The sequence below is a fragment of the Danio aesculapii genome, chromosome 3, assembly GCF_903798145.1.
Source record: "Danio aesculapii chromosome 3, fDanAes4.1, whole genome shotgun sequence".
Lineage (NCBI taxonomy): Eukaryota > Metazoa > Chordata > Actinopteri > Cypriniformes > Danionidae > Danio > Danio aesculapii.
The window spans coordinates 19,296,554-19,323,534 of NC_079437.1; the positions used below are offsets into that span (position 1 = coordinate 19,296,554).

The window sequence follows — 26,981 nt, forward strand, 5'->3', positions numbered from 1 at the left end:
TGATCATAAAAAACATGATGGTGAAGGCATCATGCCCAATCAAGCATTCAAACGCCGTTTAGATTTCTGAGCCAAATGTGTTTTAATGTGAAGTTTTGCAAGCACCAAAAGGAATAAAGGCCAAAGTTGTGGTCTTTCAATAAATTTTTCAAATACAGTATTAGATTTAGCATGCACATTTGACAGAACTACATACAGCACACAAGCGTCTGATCAGCAGAATATGTTATCAAACAAAGACAAGGTCCAATTTAATCTTATGCTGTCCAGCTTTAAAGTAATTTGTTTTCACCAGTTACAGCATATGAGGAGACCTGAACTGATGAACTTACAGGCCTAATAACTGCATTAATGTTCTAAGAAAGTGTAAAAAAAAGGTTTGCAATAATTAGATCAAATGTTAGTTTAAATGGGTTTAAGTAATTATTATTTATGCATGCATTTGTGTGTACATACAGTTGAACTCAGAATTATTAAACCCCCTGAGTTATTAGCACCCCTGTTTATTTCCCCATTTTCTGGAGAGAAGATTTTTTCAACACATTTCTAAAGATACTAGTTATTTCGAATAACTGATTTATCTTATCTTTGCCATGATGACAATAAATAATATTTTACTAGATATTTTTCAAGATACTAGTATTCAGCTTAAAGTGACATTTAAAGGTTTAACTAGGTTAATTAGGTTAACTAGGCAGGTTAGGGTAATTAGGCAAGTTATTGTACAAAGTTTGGTTTGTTCTGTAGACTATCGAAAAAAATATAGCTTGAAGGGGCTAATAATTTTGACCTTAAAATGGTTTTGAAAAAATTTAAAAAATGCTTTTATTCTAGCCAAAATAAAACAAATAAGACTTTCTGCAGAAGACAAAATATTATCAGACATACTGTGAAAATTTCCTTGCTCTGTTTAAACATCATTTGGGAAATATTTGAAAAAGATTAAAAAAAATTCAAAGTGGGTTTAAAAAATCTGACTTCAACAGTCTATTTGGGTGACAGAATATATTTTGCCTCTACAAGATAAACCATCAACTATTTTTTTAAAAATCTAAATGTTAATGAAACATTTTGTAATAACACAAATAATCTCTGAAAAAAATAATCTTTGTAAGTATTTATGGAGGTGACGCAGTGGCGCAGTAGGTAGTGCTGTTGCCTCACAGCAAGAATGTTGCTGGTTCGAGCCTCTGCTGGGTCAGTTGGCATTTCTGTATGGAGTTTGCATGTTCTCTCCGTTCGCGTTGATTTCTTCCGGGTGCTCCGGTTTCCCCCACAGTCCAAAGACATGCGGTATAGGTGAATTGGGTAGGCTAAAATTGTCCGTAGCGTATGAGTGTGAATGAATGTGTGTGGATGTTTCCCAGAGATGGGTTGCCGCTGAAAGGGCATCGTAAAACATATGCTGGATAAGTTGGTGGTTCATTCCGCTGTGGCGACCCCGGATTAATAAAGGGACTAAGCCAAAAAGAAAATGAATGAATGAATGTATGTATTTAGGGAGATTTTGACCAATGCCAATAGTAATGATTAAAGTAAATGATCTAAATGTGTTTATATGTATTTTTATATTCTGGGATGAGGCATAAGACTAAAAAATGGTCATCCAGTTAAATATTGCTGGGCCGACAATTCCCATAACTCTGATAAGCAGCCCAAACTGTCTGTCAACAAATGTAGATTTGTACAACTGCGCACCCGTTCATGCAGATCGCCGTTTGCACGTTTATGAACGAGACCAGCGATCTTTGCATGCATGAAATATTGCACACAAGTTTTGCTTGCTACACAACTGAAAATGTGCTAGATATAATAGTTTTTCGTTGGGAATTGTAGTGTTGTAAAGTACTGTAAAGTTTTCTAACTGGTGAATGAAATGAGTGGGTTGTCTGCTGTCATCTTTAAGGTGCGTGTGTTCGTGTTTCAGGAGGCGTGGCTTTGGCTGGCAGGGTAGGGACTGTGTTTCAAAGATATTATGCTAACCGGTTAGCATTTTGGCAGATCACCTACTGCACCTTTAAGTCTAAATTTCATGTTTTTGTGTTTACTTTACTAAGTTCATTTTAATTTTATTCGCACAAAACGTTTATGAATTATTTGTTAAATAAAAAAAGATTTTGCATTTAGTACTAGGTTATAGTCAACTCTGCTACATCTGTTATAAAAAGACATCACAATCTCTAAAAGCACTGATAGAAAGTGCATGTGACTTGCTCCAAGTGATGTCATTTCCTCTGCTGAAAAAAACTCTGGAAGGCATATTTTTCTCACATTATTTGCACAAGATGCCTAGGATACACCAAACAAACATTTGATTGTTTGTCAACTCTGTTATTGTAGCATTTCAGTGAACGTCTCATTCACTTTTTAACAAAACAACCATATATTTTCAGAATATGGAATCTCTTTTGTAGAATTAATGAAGGAAGCTAATACTTGTATCTTTTATCACCTGCTATTTATATACCATTGTTTTAATAACTTTTATATTGTATGTGTATAGGCATGGGACGATTACTATTTTCAAGGTATACCACGGTTTGGAAAAGTCAAGGTCCTAAAACCACCAAAATTTTCTGTAATAACATTCCTAAGGTATGTGTAAGATTTTTTTTATTTACATTTTTTTTATTTTTTAGGACAAATATCTCCAGCAGAAAAGATATCCAAAGATGCCGTTTTAAATTGTAAAGAAATCTGTTGTTTTGAAACAAATGAAGACAGCAGAAATCAATTATTCATTATTCAGCCTGACATGTTTACTGTTCCAACATATCATAAATCTTTCCAAAAATTAAATATATTGTTTCAAAGGGGAAAAAAGTTTTAGTTTTCTACCCAGACATTTAAAAAGAATATATTTTAGAGCAGTAATCACAATATCGTGATACCGTTATATTTTTATCCAAGGTTATCATACCGTCACAACCTTATACTGGCCCATGCCTGTATGTGTATGTACATGTATTTATTTATGTACTTGTAATTGTAATTTTTTGTAAATGTTTTCTTTTCTTTTCTTTAGTACATGTTAAAAGTTCCCAAAAATAAATAAAGACAGTTTTGTAAAACAATATATATTAATAAAACAATAATATGATAAAAATACAAAAAATTCAATTTTAGACATGTCATGTGGTATCTGGCTTGTGGTTAATATCTTGAGCTTGAGCACAAAAACATCAACTCTGTTGCTGTCAACCATTATTGGTTTTAAAAGTTCAAAAATAATGTTTCCTATTACATTTAATAAGCATTTTGCATTCCTTTACATTAATAATGAATTATTCAGTTATCATATTAGTAATTTACATTACATAACGCTTTAAATGTACCCATAATTCTATAATGAGGCATGCATAAATGTATTAATTTAACTTTTTTCACTTTTTCAAATTCAAAATAAATTCAAATAAAGTAGAGAGAAGGCTCTGAAATTCATGTTTTTTAATGCAACTTTCACTCATACTGATAATGTTGGATTATGTGCTGAATTCAAATTAGTTCTAACATGCACAAATACGAGCATGTTTACTAGTGGTCTGAGACAATAAATGCATACACAAATGCAATGCTGCACTATAATCTGTGCTCCACGATTACACACAAACGTCTAGGTGAAAATAAAAACAGGCAAAGAAGCCAAAGAGAAGTGAGATGTAGGAATAGGAGAGAAAACGAGTTATGGAGGGGATGCGGGGATCAGGTTAAAGGATGGAGAGCGTTGGGGGAGGCCGAGCACGTTTTATGAGGCCCTTAACATTTAGCTGCCCGTGCCTGTCTATTACAGCCAGAATATCCTCCTACACACAGATCATCCATCAAATAATAAAGAGAGAGAGAGAGAGAGAGAGAGAGAGAGAGAGAGAGAGAGAGAGAGAGAGAGAGAGAGAGAGAGAGAGAGAGAGAGAGAGAGAGAGAGAGAGAGAGAGATGACAACAGAGGAAAGAGGGACATTTAAGACCTGCACACACACACAAAAGATTTATGAAAACAGAAAAAATGCAAGAAAAAGACCACTGGGAATGAATCGTGTGACTACAAGAGGGAAATACAAACAAAAATAAGAAAGATAGATTTTAAAAAAGTATGTTCACTTGTATTTTTGGGTTGTCATGATAAATTTGAAGCGTTTGCAGACAGATATTTGTTTTAATGTAATTGAAGTTTGGCTGCGCATGCATCACATGGAAATGAATGACCGGAAATCAGTCAAAATAAGGAATACGGAGACATTGAGCCACAAAGAGACAAACAATGGCTCGAAAAAAATGAGACTGAAATGTCAAGGACAGATAACAGCAATCTGCCTTTCAGAAGAGAAAAATGCAGCTGGCCAGAGAAGCCGCTAGTGTGGAATATGAAAGATGGAAATATTATTGTTAATTGCTATTGTGGGCGTGCAACGGGCTCGACAAATGGAATAGTTATTAACACATTACATGAACTCAGCACTACCATCTTAATTTATTTAAAAGGGGATTCATTAAACTGATCAAAAATCACAGCAAATAATTTGTTATAAAACAATATGAAAATAATAATAACAAATAATTGTTGTTTTTTATTATTTTCATTTTTTATTATTTAAATAGATCGTCAATGGAGGGGACGGAATAAGAGTAAGAGGTGAAAAAGGCCTGAGTGTAATTATATTCACAGAGATATGAAGCATGCAGCCAATTAGACACACACACAGATACAAAAATAACTGATAATAGAAATTAATGCATCACTATCAGTATATACACAGCTAACACTGATAAGAAATTCTTCTTAAATCATTTATTACAATGAATTATGCATAATTACATGTAACTTTTAATCTCAATTGATTTCTTTTACAACAAGGGAAAGTGTATATTATTGAACATTCCTCAAGAAGGTAAATGTACCCAAATTAGCTCAAGGACTAGTTTTCATCGGCAGTCCCTTTGTCAGATGTTAAAGGCACATACAATACATACACAAATTCAAACTATAAACAAAACTCAAATGTACCACAAAAACAACTACAACAACCCTAAACCTAACCCCCATTCTAATCCAACCTTATAGTTAGTACATGTATGTACACCTCATAGTACATGTACATAATTAATATTACATAGTACTTAAATAAATAGTTACACTGTAACTACGTCACCCTAAAATAAAGTGTAACTGCGTCTTAGAATTATTTCTGAAGGGTCATGTAACACTGGAAAACTGCTGTAACAATCACAATTAAATGATTTTTAAAAGACTTTAAAGAGTTAAAACTACCGTATAACCATATATAACATAGGTGTAATATTTATATATAAAAATAAAAGATTTTGTAAGATGAATCTTTTAAAAAAAACAAAAACCTTACATAAACTTAATTGGCTCTATTTTAGCGATCTAGGCGCAAAGTCTAAAGCGCATGGTGCAAAAGCATCAAGGGCGTGTCTGATTCCACTTACGCTATTTTAAGGATGGAAAAATACGCAACAGGGTTGTGCTTATTCTCTTAATGAGTTATGGGTGTGTTTTGAGCATAACAAGCATTAAACCAATCAGAGTCTCATCTCCCATTTCCTTTAAGAGTCAGTTGCGTCGCGCCATGGTGCATTTGCTGTTTATATGGTGAACGTTGTAGGATTAAACAGTTAAACAGACCATCTGCATGAGGATAAACAATTAGCCTCCTTCATTTGGCCTTTTTACTTTCTCTTTACTTTCATGGATAAGGAAACGGTTGAAACTCACTTCACTGAAGACATCCATTAGCCTACATATTTAATTTAGTTTGTTAAGTGCAAAGATTTGTTTCAAAACTATTTCTAAATTCAGTTCTAATTTCCAGCAAATGAATAAATGAACAATAAAAATGAAGTGTGGTCAAAAAAGTTGTATTATACAGTTAAGTTATATCCAAACACACGTCCTATTCTTATGCTTTATATAGCGATGCATACGTCTCCACACAAATCTAAGCTTGTTTTTATTCAAACAAATATAAATATGCATATAATAAATAATACTGGTAATAATAACAACATTACACAAACGCAATTTGTCATGAATAAACTAAAAAAAAAAACTCCGACATGAAGAATGCATGGAGGCAGTGGTTTTTATAGTTATGTAGAAAACTAAATTTATTGTAACATTTACATTTTTTTTTTTCATATGTAAAGACATTTGTGTATTGCTGTACATCCTGTGTGTATTAAGCAATGTGTAAGTGTTTGAACCTGCATAGGGGGTCAGTTTGGACCTGCAGTTGGTCAGTGATGCAGTCTATTTCAGTTCCTCAAAATAGTAACACACCAACAATGCGCCTTAACGCACCTATAGACCAGCACACCTATGACTTCACAAAGTAGTGCAAATGCATTTGCTATTTAAACAACGTGGCGCAAAACAAATCACACTAAACACATCTTGCGCCTTATTGCGCTGGGTGTATGATAGGGGCCAATGTGTAAAAAAAAATAAAACAAAAGTAAAGTAAATAAAATTTTAAATAAATAAAGTTTTGTACAGTATGACCAGTGGAATTAAAATGTATTATATTAAAAACAATAATAATGATGATTATTAATTTAATATTAAGGGGTGACGCAGTGGCGCAGTAGGTAGTGCTGTCGCCTCACAGCAAGAAAGTCGCTGGTTCGAGCCTCGGCTGGGTCAGTTGCCGTTTCTGAGAGGATGTGGTACAGGTGAATTGGGTAGGCTAAATTGTCCGTAGTGTATGTGTGTGTGAATGAGTGTTTATGGATGTTTTCCAGAAATGGGTTGCAGCTGGAAGGGCATCCGCTGCGTAAAACATGTGCTGGATAAGTTGGCGGTTCATTTCGCTGTAGAGACCCCGGATTAATAAAGGGACTAAGCCGAAAAGGAAATGAATGAATGAATTTAATAATAATTAAAATTATATACATACATACACACATATATATATATATATATATATATATATATATATATATATACACATATATATACATACACATACATATATATATATGTATATATATATATATATATATATATATATATATATATATATATATATAATATATATATATATATATATATATATATATATATATATATATATATATATATATATATATATATATATATATATATATATATATATATATATATGTATATATATATATATATATATATATGTATATATATATATATATATATATATATATATATATATATATATATATATATATATATATATATATATATATATATATATATATATATATGTATATATATATATATATGTATACATATATATATATATACACACACACACAGTTGAAGTCAGAATTATTAGCTTCCCTGAATTATTAGCCCCCCAGTTTATTATTTTTTATTTTTTTCAACACATTTCTAAACATAATAGTTTTAATAACTCATTTCTAATAACTGATTTATTTTATCTTTGCCATGATGACAGTAAATAGTATTTTACTAGATATTTTAAAGACACTTCTATACAGCTTAAAGTGGCATTTAAAGGTTTAACTAGGTTAATTAGGTTAACTAGGCAGGAAAGGGTAATTAGGCAAGTTAGGCTATTATTAGGCTAATAATTTTGACCTTAAAATGGTTCATAAAAAATTAAAAACTACTTTTATTCTAGCCAAAATAAAACAAATAAGACTTTCTCCAGAAGAAAAAATATTATCAGACATACTGTGAAAATTTCCTTGCTCTGTTAAACATTCGGGAAATATTTAAAAAAGAAAAAAAAAAAAATCAAAGGGGGGCTAATAATTCTGACTTCAACTGTGTATATATATATATATATATATAATTTTAATTGGTTTATTGGTTCATGCCTTAGGTTGAGATCTTATGATGGCCATTTGTCACCAATATAAACACTTAAAGGCACTTAAAACTATTTTTAGAGTAATAACTGGACCCTTTTCAAAAAAGCCAATCAAGAGGAAGACAAAGTGTCACCATAACCACAGAATGCTTTGCACTTTAATGCAGCCATAAAGTGTCTATAACTTATAAGTCTCAAGCAAACAAGATCCAATATATTTAGTTATATTTTTAGCCAAGTGACTCAAATGTCATAAATCATAATTTTTAATAAAAAAATCATCAGTAAAAAAAAGTTACTGTGCTTTCCAACGCCCACAACAACAGCACGATGATAAAGAAAAGACTGGAGAATCAGCAAGACGGACTAAATGAGAAAACTCCCCAATGCAAGTGATGCCAACTTTTACAACAGCAGTGGAACTTTTATCAGTAGATTTCCCTGAGTTTATCATTCTCGTACACACCCCTTTTGTTAATTGCTTTGCGAATGCTGTTATGTCGACAACCCCGCAAATAAATCTATAATGAAATGCATTGAAAAGGACTCGATGAGCGAGAGACAGAGAAAGAGAGTTAGAGTATGCGTGTGAGTGTGGGGTGTGTGTGTGCGTGTGTGTGTGTGAATAAGTAACCTTGTGTTCTCTTCAGCACCGAGTCCCTCTGCTCCATCCCTCTACCCCCAGCAATTAATCATCTGATAGTGAGCTTACTCAAGTGTGCCTCTGCCCCCTATTCTAATTAACCAGAGAGAGAGGATGGACAGATTGTCAGGGAAAGACGGAAGGAGGGATGCAGGCTGGGAGACGCAACTGAAGGAGGAGATGACAGGAGAAGCGGCGGGTGGGAAGATTTGGAGGGGCTGCCACCCTCCGCTGGTCTCGCAGGAACAACACACCACCACCGATGGCACACTATCAAGCATACTAAACAGACAGAGGGTGTGTGTTTGTGTGGATGTTCACCGTCTCCAGTACACTAATGCTGATGGCGCTTGGGGGAGCGGACGGTTGAGTTAAGAGTCAATGATAAATAAAGACATCAGAGATGATGAAGGGGTAAAATCTTTTTTTAAAACGGGGCAAGTGCTCTGAAAAGCAATTCACGGAGGCTTCATTTTGCATTTAGAATATTGTCCAAAAAAGCATTCAAATGCAATTGACTAGAAATGTCAAACTGGGAATCAACTGCTGGAATATTTTGCTCACACTGTATAAAAATTATGGGTTCCACAAAATTCCTTCATGTTATCCAACACAAATCGATAATGTTAACTTAATTGTTTTTACAAATTTAAGTGGAGTAAACATAAAACAATTAAGTTATGCCAAAAAAACTCAAGAAGTGTGTTTACTCAGTTCATTTTTAAATGAGTAGCTTGAACAGGCAGCAAAAATAAATTTTCTTTGAGTGCAGTCTAGGTTTGTGGTTGTACGTATCTTAATATTTTCAAACAGAGTCAGGATGAAAGTAGTACTTTTTATAAAAAAAGCTGTTTTTAAAAGATATTGTTTTAGACAAAATATATTCTTGCCGTGGATACTAACTCATAAGTGTGCTCTATCACTATCCGGTGGTATTTTGCACAAATGTAGAACAACAAAATAATTTCACTTAAAGCATAAACAGCACATTTGAACTTTTGCCCCAGTCGGTATTGACAAAAGTAACACGTGAGGGTGAAAAGTAACACAACAATATGTGCTAGATTTACTGGCCTAACCTTGTTTATTTTAAATATATCTCACTCTGACCTTGTAATACAAAGTATTTGCAATACAAAGTATTAAATTGTATTAAATTGTGTTTCATCAAATGATTCAATAGTAACCCAATAACACAAAACTATGTATGTGTTATGGGAAGCAGACGGACAAAGGAGGTGAGTGAATTATCAACGATGTTTATTAAACAACAACTGAGCACACAAGGAGAACGGAGGAGAAGTGAGTGGAGTCTGGTTGTTCGGGTGATCCTTGGTGGCAGGCTGGATGACTGATACAGAGGGAGACCGAATGCACACACCAGAGGGCTTGCGGGGAAGACAGACTGATGACAAACACAAGGCAGACAGGACACCGGGAACACTGGACAAACTAGGAGAGACAAAGAGCAGATAAGTACAATATATTGAGGTTGAAATGCTAGTGATTACCAGGAGGTGTTTCACTCAGAGTCCGCTTCGTAGGAACGAGACCGGACACTGAGTGAAGTGAGGTGTGTGCTTATATAGTGACTAAGTGATTGGGTGCAGCTGTGTGTGGTTAATACTCAGGTGATGGTGATCTTTGCGTGAGGCTGGTGGAAGAGCCTGGCCAATCCGTGACATTACCCCCCTCCCCAGGGCCCGCTCCTGAGGGCCTATACCTCCGACGCCGTGGTGGTCTACCACGTCCACGAGGTGCTGGAAACTCGGGGTGATTGGAGTGGAACTCTTCCATAAGTGCAGGATCTAATATATCTGATCTGGGGACCCAAGATCTCTCCTCCGGACCGTATCCCTCCCAGTCGACAAGATATTCCAGCTGACCACCACGACGTCGGGACCGTAGAAGGTCCTTGATCTTGTAAATGGATCCGACTTCCGACATCAGTGGGGGAGGAGGTTCCTCTTCATGGCCAGGCTCTGTGGAAGGAATCAGAGGGTCGTGAAAGGGTTTGAGGAGTGACACGTGGAATGTGGGGTGGATCCTATATTGTGGTGGTAACTGTAACTTAAATGTGACGGGGTTGACCTGCTCCAGGATGGTGAAGGGACCAACAAATCTGGGACTAAGTTTTCGGGAGGGCAGTCGCAAGCGGATGTCTCTGGTGGAGAGCCAAACTTTCTGCCCCGGCGCATAGCTTGGACCTGGGATCCTCCTCTTGTCGGAGACCTCCTTGGCTCTGCGAACTGCCCTCTGGAGATGGTGATGAGCATCGTCCCAGACCCTCTCGCTCTCCCGGAACCAGTAATCCACTGCGGGGACATCAGAAGGTTCGCCATCCCAGGGAAAGAGTGGAGGTTGGAAGCCCAGAATACACTGGAATGGCGTAAGTCCGGTGGTAGGTTGCCGCAGGGAATTCTGGGCGTATTCCGCCCAGCCCAGAAACTGGCTCCAGGAGTTTTGATGACCGTGACAGAATGTTCTGAGGAACCGCCCCACTTCTTGGATTTTCCTCTCTGTCTGGCCGTTGGTCTGTGGATGATAGCCAGACGAGAGGCTGACGGTCACACCTAGGAGTCTGAAGAAGGCTTTCCATAGTCTGGAGATGAACTGGGGTCCTCTGTCCGAGACTATGTCCTCAGGCAATCCAAAGCATCGGAAGACATGGTTGAATAAGGTTTCTGCGGTTTCCAGGGCTGTGGGCAGACCCTTCAAGGGAATCAGACGGCAGAATTTGGAAAATCGATCGACAATGACTAAAATGCAGGTATTACCTTCAGATGATGGGAGATCTGTCATAAAGTCAACTCCTAGGTGTGACCAGGGGCGGTTTGGGATGGGCAAGGGATGGAGTTTACCTGCAGGTAGATGGCGAGGACTCTTCGACATAGCGCACTCTCTACAGCCTTGAACGTATCTCCTCACATCCCTCGCCATGTGCGGCCACCAAAAGCGTTGGGATAGCAGCGAGAGGGTGTTGTTGGTCCCGGGATGTCCTGTGCCCAAAGATGTATGGGTGGAATGGATCAGATCTACCCGTTGGTTTTCAGGAATGAAGCGACGATTGGGGGGACAGCCCGGCGGAGTCCTGGATTCGGGAGTGGCGACGACTGTAGGAGCGGACCAGGTGATGGGACAGACCGTGATCTGTTCTGGGAGGATTCTGGCTGGGGTCTCCATGAGTTCCGGCTGATCATAAATACGGGACAGTGCGTCCGCTCGGATGTTCTTTGACCCAGGTCGGTAAGATATTGAGAATTGGAATCGGGAGAAGAACAGGGACCATCGGGCCTGACGAGGACAGAGTCTTTTGGCTTCTTTGAGGTACTGGAGGTTCTTATGGTCTGTAATCACCTGGAAAGGATGTTTAGCTCCCTCCAGCCAGTGTCGCCATTCTTCCAGGGCAAGCTTGATGGCTAATAGCTCCCGATTTCCGATGTCATAGTTTCTCTCCGCCGGGCTGAGCTTCCTTGAGAAATAGGCGCATGGATGGAGTAATGCTGGTGTACCTTGATGTTGTGACAGGATGGCTCCAACTCCAGTTGTCGAGGCATCTACCTCGACCACGAACGGGATTTCAGGATCTGGGTGAGTCAGGAGTGGAGCTTGAGTGAATGATTGTTTGAGGGTTTGGAAGGCTGCATCGGCTTCGGGAGGCCAGGAGAGTTTCTTGGGGTGATTTTTGAGTAGGTTGGTCAGCGGAGCGGTAATGAGACTGTAGTTGTGGATGAATCGTCTATAGAAATTGGCAAACCCTAGAAATCGTTGGAGTTCTTTAATAGTTGTTGGTTGTGGCCAGGAGACAACGGCAGTGACCTTCCCCTCGTCCATGCGAACCCCTTTCTGATCAATAATGTACCCCAAGAACTGAACAGATGGTAGGTGGAAGGAGCATTTTTCAGCCTTGAGGTACAATTGATGGTCTCTGAGGGTTTGTAGGACCTCCGCAACGTGGTGGCGGTGTTCGGCCTCACTCCGGGAGTAAATCAGGATGTCATCAATGTAGACTATGACGGAGATATGGAGGAACTCCCGGAGGACTTCGTGAATGAAGTTCTGGAATACGGAGGGGGCGTTGACCAGACCATAGGGCATGACCAGGTATTCGTAGTGCCCTGTAGGGGTCACAAACGCAGTCTTCCACTCGTCCCCCTCACGTATTCTGACCAGATTGTAGGCGCTGCGGAGGTCCAACTTCGTGAATATCTTGGCGGATCGGAGTTGTTCCAGGGCCGCAGGGACGAGAGGAAGGGGATACCGGAACTTAATTGTTCCTTGATTCAGAACTCGGTAATCGATACAAGGACGCAGCCCTCCATCCTTCTTGGCCACAAAGAAAAAGCTTGAGGCAGCGGGTGACGTGGACTGGCGGATATACCCCTGACTCAGTGCTTCCTGAATATACTCCTCCATGGCCTTAGTTTCCGGAAGGGACAACGGGTAGATCCTACCTTTGGGCATAGGAGCGTCTGGCAGCAGGTCTATGGCGCAGTCCCATGGCCGATGTGGAGGTAGCTGGGAAGCTCTCTTGGGGCAAAAAACGTCTTCATATGTGGAGTAGATCTTCGGGATTTGAATGGATTGTTTATTGACTGGACTTTCGACAGACGTGACATAGATGGTAAGTGGTTTCTGAAGTTGAACAGGTAGGTCGGGAAAACATCTGGTTTTGCAGTCTTCACCCCATTTCTTTATTTCTCCTGTGCCCCAAGAGAGGATGGGATCGTGCTTCACCAGCCACGGGCGCCCTAGAATGATGTCCATGGATGCACCCTCCAGAACCAGAAATTGGATCTCCTCCTTGTGGAGCAATCCCACTTGGAGATAGATAGGTTCACATTTGCGATGGATACGTGCCTGGGAACGGATTGCGTTGGTTATGGGTTGGATCTGGTAGACGTGCGTCGAGGCTTCGGTGTTAAGATGGAGCTGGCGACAGAGGGCGTACGAGATGAAATTTCCAGCTGACCCGGAGTCGATGAGGGCCGTGACTGAAACAGATACAGAAGGGGTAGTTAACTGGACATCGGTGGTGAGAGGATGCATTTTTTCAATAGGGGAACTGAATACACTCACCAAGGGACGTGCTGGACGAATGGGACAGTCCAGCCTGACATGTCCTTCGGCACCACAGTACATACATAGACCCCGGGTCAGCCTCCTCTGTCGCTCAGTGATGGTGAGTCTACCAGATTCCACGATCATTGGTTCAGGTTCTGGAGGGACTGCTGGCTCTGGCGAACGGAGGAGTGCTTGGGGAACAGGTGGAAGATCGTGCTGGTATACCCTCAGACGATCGGAACAGCGGAGGGATAGTTGGATGAATTTCTCCAACCCCAAGGTATCGTCGAGGGCTGCTAGCTGTAGTCGGAGGCTGGGCTCCAGTCCAAGCCGGTAGGTGGTGAGGAGAGATCGCTCATTCCATCCGCTAGCAGCAGCCAGAGTACGGAACCGGAGCGCATAATCCTGAGTGGACATGGCTCCCTGTTTGAGATGGTATAACTGTTCTCCAGCTGCTACTTCTGCATCTGCGCGACCAAAAACCTCCTTAAAGTACTTGGTGAATGCTTGAATGGAGCTGGTTACCGGCCCAGACTGTTGCCAAATGGTTTCTGCCCACCGAAGAGCCGATCCAGAGAGAAGGGAGATGATGAATGCGATTTTGGACCGATCTGTGGGATATAACTCAGGTTGCATGGTGAATATGAGAGAACATTGCAAAAGAAATCCATTGCACTCCTCCGCCCCGCCAGAGTAGGGCGCTGGTCGAGCCATGGGACTGGATGAGTGGGTGGACGGTGAAGAAGTGCTCGGTGCTGGTGGTGCTTCGGGAAGTGGAGTAGATGGTAATAAAACTCTCTTCAATGAGTCCACCAACTCTTGAATGGGATCGTGAGTGCTCATGCTGTTGATTGTAGAGGTCCGGTCTTCTGTTATGGGAAGCAGACGGACAAAGGAGGTGAGTGAATTATCAACGATGTTTATTAAACAACAACTGAGCACACAAGGAGAACGGAGGAGAAGTGAGTGGAGTCTGGTTGTTCGGGTGATCCTTGGTGGCAGGCTGGATGACTGATACAGAGGGAGACCGAATGCACACACCAGAGGGCTTGCGGGGAAGACAGACTGATGACAAACACAAGGCAGACAGGACACCGGGAACACTGGACAAACTAGGAGAGACAAAGAGCAGATAAGTACAATATATTGAGGTTGAAATGCTAGTGATTACCAGGAGGTGTTTCACTCAGAGTCCGCTTCGTAGGAACGAGACCGGACACTGAGTGAAGTGAGGTGTGTGCTTATATAGTGACTAAGTGATTGGGTGCAGCTGTGTGTGGTTAATACTCAGGTGATGGTGATCTTTGCGTGAGGCTGGTGGAAGAGCCTGGCCAATCCGTGACAATATGTATGTATACTACCTTTTTTAGGAACAACAAATAATAACTTGACTTCTAGTTTTTCATTTGGTATCAGAAGGCAAAGGCTTCTTGATTGCGCTTATTTTACCAAAATAAAACATGATCAGACCTTGGTTTTTATTTATTTAATTAGGACAGTAAGGTCTGACTTTGCTCATACAAAAGTTTTGTCACTTAACAGAAATAATGTACAGTATAAAATATAAAGTCATGGTGCAGTGGAAAATTGGAGCTTGTAGGACTGCATCCATACATCTCTGCAATGACTCAAATAACTTATTAATAAAGTCATCTGGAATGGCAAAGAAAGTGCTCTTGCAGGACTCCCAGAGTTCATCAAGATTATTTGAATTCATCTTCAATGCCTGCTTCTTCATCTTACCCCAGATCATGCTCAATAATGTTCATTTCTAGTGACTGGGCTGGCCAGTCCTGGAGCACCTTGACCTTCTTTGCTTCTTTCCTTCTTTAACCTTCTTTGCTTCTTGATACCTCAGACTGTTGATGTTGCCATCCACTCTGCAGATCTCTCGCATGCCCCCATACTGAATGTAACCCCAAACCATGATTTTTCCTTCACCAAACTTGACTGATTTCTATGAGAATATTTTGGATACATATGGGTTCCAATAGGTCTTCTGCAATATTTGTGATGATTGGCATGCAGTTCAACAGATCTACCTAAAAATCTACCTTCTGTCAATTTTCTGTCACTATTCCAAATGGTCGATTAGAAGTCAAGTTATTATTTGTTGCTCTTACAACTGGGATCGAAGACAAGACTTTTGTCAGGTAGTGTATATATATATATATATATATATATATATATATATATATATATATATATATATATATATATATATATATATATATATATATATACATACATATATATATATATATATATATATATATATATATATATATATATATATATATATACATATATACATACATACACACACACACACACACACACACAAACACACAAACACACACACACACACATACACACACACACACACACACACACACACACACACACACACACACACACACACACACACACACACACACATATATATACTTAGATTAATGGCTTAAAATGGCTTATTTGAATTCTGCCAAAAGCATTCAGAATATGTGTGCTACCCAAATATGAAGTCTTTGAGAACAGGTTTCTCAGGCCAGGTGGTGCACTAGATCGGGCTCATCTTCTGTTTCCAAAATGCATCACAAACTGCTTGAGAAACTGTTCTATTATTATTATTGGTAATGAAAATAAATAATGTTCAGTAAGATGTACTTGTGATTACTAACTGTTTATTCAGTTAAACATGAATTTTAAACTGTAGGACTACATAAGTTCGAAGCAGCGATTTTTTGATTACCTTAAACCGACTAAAGTCATCACTGAACCAAACAGAAATGGAATGAAGACGTGGAGTATGCATATATTAGAGCATTATTGAAGTAAACACCGCGATCAATAAACACTGTCATGTAGGACTTTGCCATATTTTCCGACAAGATCCACAGACGCGGTTGTCAGTAAAGGACCGCAAACACACAAACACACACACATCGCGAAACGCGAAAGTTTTTTTTTTTTTCCATTTGGCGTGCGTTATTAAATTCCATAACACTCTCACCAGTCCTTACTCCTTATTTGCGTCTAATACCCCAGTTTGTAATGCGGGCATGAATGAAATGTTCATGAGTTAAAGTGAAACTGCCGGACTGCAGTTAAAGTCACGCATCCTGCTGTATTGATTCAGAAGGGCACTTTTTTGTCAGACGGCTCACCGGTCAGGTATACATCCGCGCTAAAATATCAAGGTGAAAGTCATCATAGCTTGTGTAGAATAGAACCAGCTCCCAAGCCAACTTTAATAGATTAACGGCGATATTTTACTTATATAGATTAACGGCGCCATAAGGGTCTCGCGTTAACGGCCCACCACTGAGATATATATATATATATATATATATATATATATATATATATATATATATATATATATATATATATATATATATATATATATATATATATATATAATTAACAATATGTATTCATTTTATATTTTCATATTCATTTTAAATTAGGTATTTGCAGTGGGACGTGAATAAAAGTCTCATTTCGTTCCTGCAGGAACACCATTTAAACCTGATATATTTTTAAACTAAAAAGTTCAGACATTGCAAACTTAAGGACGTGTTATTGCACTAAATCTGTAACCTGTAGATTGATCTTTACTGTGACACATGAAATGAGAAACACAACTTGTAATAAGAAAAAAGTTCTGCTACGATAATTCACTTTCTTCACTAAAAAACTGAAATTCGGACCTAACCTTGGGACACACTGATGAAATCACTTGATATTTGGCAGCTCTGTCAAGGGTTGCTTGCTGAATGTGCTGTTACAGTCTGGAAAGCAAATATTGTTAGGGCTCCAAGAAAACCACTTTGTTACTTTTATCCCACGTTGCTATCAGCATTTGAAGTGGATCAAAAAGTTTTTCACAAATGGCATGAATGCAAAAAAGACATTTAAAATTCTTGAAAAAGACAAAAACGGTGTTCAATAGTTTAAGGACAACTTTGATGAAAGGTTTTGAACCACTTCAATTTTTTTTTAAGAAGTCTCTTATTCCCGTTAAAACTGCATTTATTTGAGGAAAATACAATAAAAGCATTTATTAGTAATATTGAGAAAAACATTTCATATAAACTAGTTTTGTGTGAATTTAATAATGATTTAAAGCATATTTTCCTTCAGTCTTCAATCACAAGATCTTTCAGGAAAATCTCACAAATATGTTGATTTGGTACTCCTAAAAAAATATTGATTTTCATCAATGATAAAAACAGTTGTGTTGCTTAAAAAATTGGAAACCAAAATTAAATAATAAAAAAACTTCACTCGATCAAAACTGGCAGTAAATATTTCAAAGAAATGCTGCCATTTTAACCTATTCGTCATTTCTTTAAAAACCTGCACAAGTAAAATGTATGTTTTCCAAACATGAAGAATTTCAACATTCATAATCATAATAAGGATCATAAATAATGACTGATCACCAATAACAAATCGAGCAGTGAACCATTTCGAATGAATGCGTGCACACTCAAATACAAACTGATTTGAAATGTACTTAATTATTAAAAGATTTTAAAATTTTCAAAATAAAGAAACTTATTTCAAAATTTAAAGTGAGGAATCCACATTAGTTTTAAAGCCAATTCTATGTATTTTTGGCTTGGACTCACTGTCTTGCCGGAAAACAGCTCTTTTCCCAAGTGTCAGGTGTCTAGACTCCATCAGGTTTTCCTCTAGGATTGACTTTCTGCATTTATTTCACCTTCTACCCTCCACGACTCTATTCACAGCTCTGCCATAGCATTCGCAATCCTTAATTAGGGATTTAACTGTGTTTCTAGAGAAAATATATTCCAGATCTAAATATTTTTACAGCACATTTACAATTGTAGTGTTTTAACCAAAGCGTAATTTTCAATATTATTAAAAGTTGGACCGTCTGGAGTTGTTCTGTCGGCTATAAATTACATCACATCAATTGGCAGTCATTAGAGCAAGAGTATCCAATGCTCCTCCTGGAGAACAAAAGTCCAGCAAAGTCTACTGGTGCCTGACAGCGACTCCAAAAAATACTAAATAAATTACTTAAACACATTAAAAGTATAATGGGTGCAAGTGAAAGGAAATAACTAATTACATCAACAAGTACCAATAGATTTTATTCCTTACCCGAATATTTATTCATTCATTTACTTTTTTCAGCTTAGTCCCTTTATTAATCATGAGTCACCACAGCGGATTGAACCGACAACTTATCCAGCATATGTTTTACACAGCAGATTGCCTTCCAGCTGCAACCCATCACTGGGAAACAGCCACACACTCATACACTACAGACAATTTAGCTTACCCAATTCACAGCATGTCTTTGGACTTGTGGGGGAAACCGGAGCACCCGGAGGAAACCCACGCCAACATGGGGAGAACATGCAAACTCCACACTGCACCGCCCCTACTCAAATATAAAAAAAACTAAATAAGGACTGCAGACATACAAACCATGAATAAAGCATTATAACATGTATGAACTGTAGATCACTTTCTTCATTCTTTGTATGGTGCAGGTTGTTATGAAGGTTATGAACACGTTAGAACATTTGCAGACAGAAATACTCAACTAAGATGAGATAACATTACAGCAGACTTCTGTCTGTCTATCTTGCCTGCATTGCTCACTTTACTTGTATTCTCTTAATCTAACTCAAATCGCTAAATCTTCATATTTTAGGTATTTTGCATACAGACAATAATGTTGTCAAAACAGCCATCCTTCACACATCAACATAAATGACAAACAGTGTTTTATTATGCATGCCAGGCTAATAGGTGGCGATAAAGAAACACAATGTGCCTGTGCACATACAGTCCTGTTTTAATTGCCAAGTACTTATAAATGGCTATAGACTAAACCAGGGACAGTTCTGAAGTGGTCAAAACTAAAATAACAATAAAAACTGGTGGAAAAAAACTGAATACAATGTGAAATTATGTTATTAATCACAATTACAAAATACACAGGTAAAATAATGTTTAAAATGATGAAAAATCATAAGTTTTAAATTCAAAATTCTTACTTAGCATGTCATAATGTTAACTTAAATATAATGTAATGTGTATTTATATAGCGTATTTATCATGTATGACCACACACCCAAAGCGGTTTACAATCATGGGGGGTGGTGGGGTCTCTCCACACCACTACCAGTGTGCAGCATTCACATGGATGATGCAACGGCAGCCACAGGACAACAGCGCCAGTGCGCTCACCACACACCAGCTAGAGGTGGAGTGGAGAGACAGTGATAGAGTCAATTCGGTAGATGGGGATGATTGGGAGGCCATGATGGATCAAGGGCCAATGAAGGGAATTTGGCCAGGACACTGGGGTTACAACCCTACTCTTTACGAGAAGTGGCATGAGATCTTTAATTACCACAGAGAGTCAGGACCTCGGTCTAACATCTCATCCGAAAGACGGTGCTCACTGACAGTAAAGTGTCCCTTTTACTATACTGGGGCATTAGGACTCAACAGGTTGAGTGCCCCCTGCTGGCCTCACTAACACCACTTCCAACAGCAACCTAGATTTTCCATGTGGTCTCCCATCCAGATATTGACCAGGTTCAGCCCTGCTTGGCTTCAGTGAGTAACCGGTCTTGGACAACTTACTGTCATAATGTTGTATTCAAAGTCATATTTTTAACTTTTTTCAAAGTCATATTGTTGTCATAATTTTCGCATTCAAAGTCATAATTCTTACCTTTTATCGCATAAATATGATATTAATAGTCAAAATCATGACGTATAAAGTAACATTTTTGATCCTCGTTCATAATTGAGCTGTGGTTTTACATACACTTTTTATGCATGCTTTCTTTTGAGTTTCAAATCAATTTCAAGCGAAATGAGAAACCAAAAACAGTCTTTTTTTCTGAAATTTTTCTACTTTAAGTGGGTGCGAATAAAACAAGGGGCCTTTGAAAACACAGTTTTTGCAGAAAACCCAAGTCCAACACTTTACAATACCGTACCAATGTTAGAAAGCACAGCTGCAGCCAGAACACAGCAAAGCTTCGCTACAGACTGTTAATAATGCATACAACACAACACCTCGACCTTCACCTGTTAGCATCCTGTCTGCCGAGCCTCGCAGCAGAAATGAAAAGGAGATGTAGAAAGGAGTGATGGCCGTCAGGGTGCAAAACTGCCACCTCGGCACCCCCCTCCCCCTATAAACCTCCATCTTCTGTCTCTCCACCGTTTATGAGACCCCTGGTAATTTATGGCTTTATTTACGAGGGGGGTCGGCGGACAGATTTAATATTTTAATTCTGTTTTATTGCCCGGGCACGGAGGGAAGAACCCAACGAGGTTTATCACGGAGGCGACAAGCTGATGGACAGGCCAGGGTGAGACTGCCAAGAGCCGGGATGAGGGATAAGAAAGAGGAATGTACGTGAACAGAATCGTCCATTCAACCTCCAGACGACCTGCCAAAATATTCAACGCTTCATACCTTTCTCTCCTGCCTCTCTGTCACGTCCTATAACTCTTGCCACGGCTTACTGGGACGAGAAGGTTTTGGCCCTGAGGCAGGCAGACATCCCAGCTCTTGCTCCGGGGAGATTCATGGTTCGCACAAATCGACTCGCGAACAAGCAGAGAGTTGATTCACAGCTTAAAACCATCGACTCAGGGCTAATATCAGGATCGATTCGCCGCTCCCTACTGTCCACACTTGATACAGCAGGTTGATTCATGGGGTTTAGCCAGTTGATTCAGAGTGATTTTGCGAAAAGAAACTGTGGACTTGTTCAAAATGTTTCGTAGACGGAGATTTAGTATGAATACAAGGCCATTCGCACATCAAGCTGTGGCGGAACACTGAAGATTTAGTAGCGCCAGGGCAGATCGAATAGAGGAATTTAAAAGAGCTGACAGACTAAGTTACTGTCCTCTGTCACTGTCTCGGTGCATGAAGTCACTTCATTTTTGAATAAAACATAGAGAGTTAAAAATAAATGCTGTTTGGATATGAATCGCATTCTCATCTTTCAGTTCCTCCTCTGATGCTTGCTTTTTCATATAAGCAAAGATGGAATGCTAAACAGCTCTAAATATATAGCTTGTTTGGACTAAAGCAGCAACTTTAAATATCCTATGAAATTTGTATTTGACTTGGTGCAAGAATGAGTTCATACTTTGGTCTACTTGTAAGAAACATTGTACTTTATTCTTTTGTTTTTCTTACCCCATTTCAGCTCAGTTTAAACTAGCATATAGACGAGCCTCAAATTTTGGAAGAAATTTATAATTTTAATCATCAAAGGTGCATTGGATTTATTGCATTAGTCAATAAGAGGTTTAATTGACTATATTTTCATTGGTAGGCTAGTGGCAAAGAAAACTACAATCCACACTGTAGGAGGATGAAGTCACATGAACAGAGACAGAAATCCAAATACATAATTTCATGATATATTTGTGTTTAAAATATAGGTTGTTTGCAATCACGTGGTTCTGGTGATGTGCAAAATTCAGATGGAGGGCAGGAAGTAAAAAAACTGAATGGGAGACAGAGGAAAGTCTGTATTTTTGTGATTTATACCATATTTCAAAGGAGATATAAATAGAAAATAAGAATGATCCTTATATTATGAAGAGGGCCGAGCTTTCTACTGAGCTAAAATATACAGAGATGTGGCTACTGAGAACGCGTGTTTCTTCACACGCATTGCTGCAATTTGTCACGTGCAGTCACGTGCAGTACTGCAGCTGCAAAGGCTGCCTTTTCATAAAAAGGTCTTCTGTTTTTCAGACAGTTTCTTGAACTTTCTCTCCTTTATGAGCAAACACATTTGGAAGTCTATAAAAGCTGTTTGGTATTTCTTATTTTGCCTGATTTAAACAATTATAAACAACATAAAACGGATTTATGTTCTGATTACGATTCCTATGTAGAAGAATCACTTCCTGCCCTCCATCTGAATTTCGCGCATCATCAATGACATCATGTGAAAACAACCTATACAGTATGTGTTTCTTTCAAAACAACTACTCAAAGACTCCTGGAAATCATGAAAAAGGATAAGTCTGAAATAAAAACAAGCTGTATTCTGTTAAAACTGTTAAAAGCTATTATTCATTCATTTGGCTTAGTCCCTTTATTTATCAGAGATTGCCACAGTGGAATGAACCACCAACTTATCCAGCATATGTTTTATGCAGCGGATGCCTTTCCAGCTACATCCCAGCACTGGGAAACACCCATACACTCTCACATTTACACAAATACATTACAGCCAATTTAGCTTATTCAATTTGCTTTTACCGCATGTCTTTGGACTGTGGGGGAAACATACGCAAAAACAGGGAGAACATGCAAACTCTACATGGAAACGCCAACTGGAGCTCGAACCAGTGACCTTCTTGCTGTGAGGCAACAGTGCTAACCACTGAGCCACCGTGCCACCAACAGCTGCATTCTAGATTGCTACTTGAGCACGAAATCTATTAGAATGATTTCTGAATCTTTCTGATTTCACTGTAATTAAGAAACCTCACAATCTTGAGGCTAGGTCTGTGTTATTAAAACAAACCTATATATATGTGTATACTTACAGCACTACACCTTCACAGCTCATCGCTCGCACCATTCCTCAAAACAGCAAAACTCAACAAAAATCAAAAGGAAAAGATAGAAGTGCCAATACGAGAAATTAAATAATTTTTCACCAAGCAGAGGTTCCCATGCTCACGTATCAGACATCATGGAATGTTTGATTGCATTCTTAATGGAAATCAATAGAAGGTTTTCAGCATTCTGCAAGTGACTTTTCTTCCAATCTACAAAATGTCATTACTTTTTGAGGCCTACAATTTCAGCAAGCCACCCCCCCCCCCCTCCAAACGTGGAGGTCCAGAGATACTCTCTTTCTGTCTCTCACACACATTGGTATTGAGAGTTTATGAGAACTCACCATAGGCATAATGTATTTTATATTACAGAAATCACTTGTAGTTTACGCTTTTAGGTGTAGATACCTAAAGATATCATTCCAAAAGACCCTATTAGGTACACTACCTGACAAAAGACTTGTCTTCGATCCCAGTTGTAAGACCAACAAATAATAACTTGACTTCTATTTGATCATTTGGAAAAGTGGCAGAAGGTAGTTCTTTATTTGAATCATCTGTTGAACTGCATCCCAATCATCACAAATATTGCAGAGGACGTATTGGAACCCTCATGGACTCGAGATTCTCACAGAAATCAGTCAAGTTTGGTGAAAGAAAAATCATGGTTTGGGGTTACATTCAGTATGGGGGTGTGCGAGAGATCTGCAGAGTGGATGCAACATCAACAGCCTGAGATATCAAGACACTTGTGCTTTGATCATATTTTATTTTGGTAAAATAAGCGTAATCTAGAGGCCTTTGCCTTTCATATAAGCCACTTCTAATACCAAATGTCCAACTAAAAGTCAACTTATTATTTGTTGTTACTAAAACTTGGATAGGCGACAAGACTATGATTTTTAAATGTTTTGTATTTCAAGGACATAAGTCATGTCCTCAAAACCACCTCAATATTGTAGGTCATACCCATGTCAATATACAATTTTCTGTCCTTGTAAACCACCAAAACCAGTACACACACAAACATTTGGTCCTTATAATATAGGAAATACCAGGCACACACACACAAACACACACACTTTTTTAACCCAGCCATTCAGCAGGGAATAAAGTTGGACAGAAAAGCACAAGTAAAACAAACCAGTGTGGATTAAGGTAGTGTGAGTGAGGTCGTGTGAGCCATGTAAATGGACAGAAATAAGATCAGACGCTCCTGAGGGAGTGTGCACTCCTCTCTTCCCTTCCACTCTTCCCTCTTTCCACAGGGGGTACATGGTGGTTTATTGATTATTTTGCGGTCCCATCAGGGGGTTTTGTTCAATCGATGGGCTTCTAACAGCCACCCCTCCCCTGCAGCCCCAGGGGTTTATGGGAATGTTAAGAATGGCAGTTGTGTTAGAGATCTGGGTGCCCCACAGATCCGATAACACGCACACAAGCAGACCAAACAATCCAGCCGAAAAAACAGCCTCACCTCCCGGAGAGAGTCACGGACTGCTTATTATCGCTGTGAGAGCCGGACACACTGCACAGGAATGTTTTGCACTGGCTTTTTGGGGGTGTGATCGCAAGCAGAATCTCACCCAAAAACAATTCCTGCATGCAGCACAATGCTCTGCAGAACATACAATGGTGTGTCTGCCAATACTTCTTTTCAGCAATAACCTGGTCCCAGGAGTATGTCTTTCTATAGAGATGTAAAAATAAGGCATACAGCCAGCCAACCAGCTACAAGCTTTGACTTGATAAACAATACTTGAAAATCTGACAAAAAAAAGGTAAAACCAGGTATTTAACTGATGTAATGAGGGAAAGAATTAAATAATAATCTCTTTCTAGTCAATGTTGATTTATATCAGGGGTTTTCAAACTTTTCAGCCCGTAACCCCTAAAATTACAATTCCAGTGACTTGCCCCCACTATTAAAGGTGGTTATGAACATACAAATGCTGCACACAACGGTGCACACTCACCAATAGGGCTATATGAACAAAAACATATTGACACGCAAAAACATACAACTTTCTAACAACTATATTATTTTTATTAATTTGATTAATTTACTATTAACCTCATCTAATGAGACTAGTGCGCACAATGATTACTACACAAGTCTATTCTTGGTTAAAGTTTGGAGACTGCCACTTGGAGATCCTCCTCTATGTTTAGTAGTGAATGATTTTTTTCATGATAACATAAATAATATAGTGTAAACACCCCATGGGTCACAATGAAAAAAAAATAAAATCTGATGGCTTTTTTTTTGCTTGTTGTTTTTAAGGTAACTATTAAATACTGTTTTTATCTTCTGTAGGTTATGGGTAAAATATGGTAATTCTAACAGTTGTTTGATAAAAATGGTTTGACCCTATTGTCATGACCCCCACTTTGGGAACCATGTAGTACAGTAGAGCTGTGAATACAGTGGATCACATTCTTCAGAAATAGCTGAACTGAACTGAATCATCAGTGAACTAACCAGAACAAAACCAGCATTCTGTAGAACTGAATGTGCCTGAATTGAACTTGTTTCACACTGATTAAACTTCATACTGTTCCAGATCTTCAATTACTGTTTTCTTTGTAAAACTTATTCAACAACTTGCATTGGATAAAGTTCTACATAAATAAAAATAACTTGACTTAAAGGTACAATTTTGTTATTGTTTACTTTCTTTTAAACCTCAAAGATGATATTCTGAAAAAAATGCTGTTTGCTTGACCCATTAACTTCCATAGTACTTTTTTTAATTTGCTTATTAACCTCATCTAAGGAGACTTGTGGGCACAATGTTTACTGCACAAGACTATATTTGATTCAATTTTGGAAACTGCTACTTTGAGATCGTCCTCTATGTTCAGCAGTGTATGCTTTTTTATGATAAGTTAAATAATATAAAGTAAACACCCCATGGGTTACAATGTAAAAAAAGAAAGTCTGATAGCTTTTTATTTGCATGTTGTTTTTTAAGGTAACTATTAAATACTGTTTATTTAAATACTGTTTATCTTCTGTAACTTGTGGATAAAATATGGTAATTCTAATAGTTTAATAAAAATGATTTGATTTTTGGAAATCACCAAGCAAACCCCCATTGTTCAACTAACCCTTCTGGAAAAATTGCTGGTTGCTTGACCCATTGATATCCGTAATATTTTTTTAATTTACTGCACTATTAACCTCATCTAATGAGACTTGTGGGCACAATGTTTACTGCATAAGTCTGTTCTTGGTTTAATTTTGGAAAACAGAACCAGCATTCTGTAGAATTGAATGTGCCTGAACCAAACTTGTTTTGCACTGATTTAACTTCATACCTGATTTTTGATTACTGACTGTTTCCTTTGTAAATCTGTTTTAACAATTTGTATTGTATTCTACACAAATAAAAATAACTTTCATATAGGGATAGTTTAAAAGATACAATTTTGTCATTGTTTAATTTCTTCTTTTGAACACAAAAGATGATATTCTGAAAAAAAAGGCTGGTTGCTTGACCCATTGACTTCCATAGTATTTTTTTCCCTATGGAAGTCGATGGATCCCAGCAACCAAAATTTTTTTAAATATCTTCTTTTGTGTTCAACAGAAGAACTAATCTATACAAGTTTAAAACCACACAAAGAAGAGTGAATGATGAGGTAGCATCATTTTTGGGTGAACTATCCCTTTAATATTTTAACTTTACCATTACATATTTGATGTTGCTCAGTTTGCCATTAGACTGACAAAACCTTTTAAAAGATAAATATTTAGTCAGCACGCTGTAAAAATTAAATCAAATTAAAGAAACCAAAACTTTACTGTTCATAGGTGCCATGGATTCCAGTGCAATGCAT

The 26,981-nt window shown here is 38.2% G+C and overlaps 1 long non-coding RNA gene across 1 annotated transcript; it reads right to left on the reverse strand.

Annotated features, from left to right (window-relative positions):
- Positions 1-14,434: 14,434 nt before the first annotated feature.
- On the reverse strand, positions 14,435-14,873 carry LOC130221025 (uncharacterized). Its single transcript, XR_008836250.1, has 2 exons — positions 14,823-14,873; positions 14,435-14,647 (listed from the first exon to the last, which is right to left on the reverse strand). It is a non-coding gene; the product is annotated as an uncharacterized LOC130221025 (long non-coding RNA).
- Positions 14,874-26,981: the final 12,108 nt, after the last annotated feature.